Here is a 3,848-nt window from a genome sequence, read left to right on the forward strand (position 1 = left end):
TAGAATGCTCAACTTCGAAACGAAAATACATAATTTTCAAGACGAAAATAATATGTGTCTGTTTCTGTAAGAACTGAATTGTGGTAAAGAATTGCTTTAGAATTTTCACTATCCTACGTAAAGGGTGATTTATTTCAAGGTTCCCTACTTTTTTAAAGAAAAATTTAAGGGGGTAGTAAGGTTAATTCGAGCGAAAAAAAGCATATTTTCAATAATTTTTTTTAAAGAAACAATCAATATTTATTTATTTGTATAATTATAGCATAATTATATGATATTTAAAGACTATTCTGTGAAAGTTTCATAGAAAAATATTAAAAATGAGCCGGTGACAGAGAATCTTTGCAGACGTTCCAAAAAAAATTGATTCGCGGTGAACCGCATAACTCATGACTGGATCATCTGAAATTAAAAACCCAAATTGATTTGATCAGTTGATAAGTTTCCCCAAATAACGCTGTTGAGTTTTTTTTTAATGATTTTTCAATTTTTTACATCGCTCGGAACTCAAAATACTGATTTTTCATCAAAAAAATCAGAAATTTTGTTTTTTAGAAATAAGCCAAAATAAAAAAAAAACTGGACAGCGTTACCTCACAATTTATGTAAAGAAAGACTGTGCAAAATTTCAAAAGGATCGGTTCAGAAGATTTTGAGCTACAGAGTTCACCGGCTTCGAAAAAGTGAAGTGTGAGAAAAACACGTTTAAAGTTTCACAGACGTTTTTGTGGCCGTCGCGGCCGCTCACAATCAAATCGGAAGGCGGAGACTTACAAGTGTATATCTCCGTCAATTTTGCTTTAATTACTCTCAAATTTTCACAGGATAATCTTAAGATATTGTACATTAATATAAAATAAAAAAATGCCTTACTACCTCCTTAATGGAAAATATTTATTATCATTCGAAAGAACATACTTTTACACTTATATTTTAAAAACTATCTTTTTCAAATGTTGGCCGCGGTAACGTCTCAGATAATCCATTCGTCGAGTCCAATTTCAGCGATGTCTCGTGATGTTTTGCTCCAAGGCCTGAATCGAAGCCGGATTGTCCGCATAAACTTTATACTTTACATATCCCCACAGGAAAAAGTCTAACGATGTGACACGATCTTGGTGGCCAATCGGCGGACCCAAAACGTGAAATTATCTGCCCACCGAAGTGTTCTCTCAATAAATCCATTAAAAGATGTGATGTGTGGGAAGTGGCGCCGTCGTGTTGAAACCAAATGTCGCCGAGATCACGAGCTTAAAGTTCAACCATCAAATAGTCGGTTATCATGGGGCGATAACGGTCGCCATTGACGGTTACGTTCTTACCGGCGTCATTTTTGTAGAAAAATAGTCACAAGGTGACTTCAGAGGAAGCGGCTCTATATAAGTAACGCAACTACCGTGCCTCCCATGTGCTTAGGTGACTCTAGAGTTGCGGTATGAAGTGATTTGAGTGCTGACTCTAAATAAGTAAAGTAGGCACCGTGCCTAGCCAATGCTTAACAAATGGGTCAGTGATTCTAAATGTAAACAAAGGTTGTGGACTTAGCTGAATGTAAACAAAAGTTGGCATCAAAAGTAAACAAAGCGGTCATTGACCTCATAATATGTAAACAGAAAAAAAATGTAAAAAATTGGGTCAGTGACCTCAAATGTAAAACGAACGGATCGGAATTGGCAGGATCAAGGGACCAAAGAGACCTGTTTATGGCACTTTTTTTGTAAAAAAAAGCAATAATACTCTTCACAGATGGTCTTTTATATAGCATAAAAGAGTATAAAATATCTTTATCAATTTGGAAGGAAGGATATATATAATACTCAGTATCTATGCTTTCTTGTCAAATGAAAAAAATGTCCATACAATGACTTGAGTTTGATCGGTCTTTGTATGGCAGCCATATACTATGGTTGTCCGATATCGGCGGTTCCGACAAAAAGCATTTTCTGACTTAGAAAATGACGGGTGCAAAATTCCAGAATATAAAAAACTGTAAGACTAGTACGCGAATATGCAAAAGGACTGACAGATGGGCATGGCTAATTCGACTATGCTCGTCTCGCAGATTATTTAAATATTTTATAAGTTCTGCGACGGTTTCTCTTGGATTCCGTAAAAGGAAGTCTGCTCTAACAAATTTACTGAAAATTGTAAACCATGTATCATTGGGTTTTAGGGAACACAAGTATACGGATGTTTTATACACTGACTTTAGCAAAGATTTCGATAAAGTAAATCTCTCGACTCTCGTACATAAACTTAACCTTCTGGGCTTTCAATTAAGATTTCTCTAAAGGGTATCTTCTTATCTTTATAATAGAACACAGCGAGTGATATTTGAGGATACTCTTTCGGAATCAATCAATGTCTCTTCAGATGTTCCGTAAAGTAATCATCTTGTCCCAATTCTGTTCTTATTATTTATTAACGATATCTCTTCAGTCATAGAATTCTCAAATATTTTATTATACAAGTATGCCAACGTCTTAACGCTGTTTAAATTATATACATACTATACTTCAATTGATGAAAAGTTTCTGCTGAAAACAGATTTAAACCATTTGGTTGGTGTTAGAGTAATGATTTGCCATTGAATCTCAAAACATGTAAGACGAGATGATTTTCTGATCTGAGTTTCTCTCTCCTCTTTTAGATCTACGTTTCTCTTTCCTTACGTAATAAAAGACTATTTGCTAGAGCATGTTTTTAACTTTGTTGATTTGCGAATTACCATGGACACTAAACTTAATTTTAGTCCTCATATTGATACCGTAGACTGAAAAGCAATAGTTAATCTCAATTTTGTTAGACCTTCTTATATTGGAATATTCAGAGGATTTCAGAAAATACCCATTCTATAAAATACATAGATATATTTTTCCTGAATGCATTTAATTTGAGGTTTAGTGGTACACGAGTCTGGTGTTTGTAAATTTGACTGTAGGGGACAACCAATTGATTTTCTTCTTCAAATCATTAGTTCACAGCTTATGAATTGTATTATATAGATTTCCTGCCATCACAAGTCTAAGCAATTGAACTTGGGTTACTGCGGGAAAATCAGTGCAACAGCTTTCCCTCCTTAACCAATTGACATGGTAGGAAGGATTCACCGAACTTTTTAGGAACTGTTGAAGAAGGAAGACCAATTTCAGAAATATTTATTAGGTCAGTGCAGAAGCCTTTGAAAATGGTGAAAAGCGTAAGAAATGCATAGTAAGTTGAAACCCATTGGAAACGAGAGATAAAATTACAAAACTGGAAGGAAAAATGATTTCCGCTCTAAGATCGAGAAAAAGAAAGGGAGGGTGTGTTTCATTTTTTAAGGGTTAAAAACGGTTTATTTATTATAAATGTTGAGGAATAAACTGAAAACAAGAAACTCAAAATTTTCAATCAAAAATTCTCACGTCAAAATATCAGAGATTTTTTAAACGTCGGAAAGCAACATGTTTGCTGAAAGCCAAAAATAGTTTTTTCATAGGTCATACATAAATTGCTTGTCATTAGCGTAGAGCCCCCGTCGTAACTAAAATCAGCCATTGTACATTGTAAGAATGGCATTTAACAAAAATATATGTATGTATGTATGCACCATTTTATTTTCCAACTAACACTCAAACAAACACTTACCTGAAGAATGGAAGCTGACAAAGAAATTGAACTGCAGCCGCTTATAATCATAAATTCAATTTCCATGGCACTTTACAGCAGTTGTATAACGGGTAGTTTTTGTTGTTGTCGAAAAGCACACATTTTTTTCTAAACGTCGCTCGCTTTCCTCCATGGCTGCTTGCTTCCTGGTTTTACTTGTATGTCTGTATGGATTTATGGAACTGCAAATGTCGGTT

Source organism: Bactrocera tryoni, chromosome 4, assembly GCF_016617805.1.
Source record: "Bactrocera tryoni isolate S06 chromosome 4, CSIRO_BtryS06_freeze2, whole genome shotgun sequence".
Lineage (NCBI taxonomy): Eukaryota > Metazoa > Arthropoda > Insecta > Diptera > Tephritidae > Bactrocera > Bactrocera tryoni.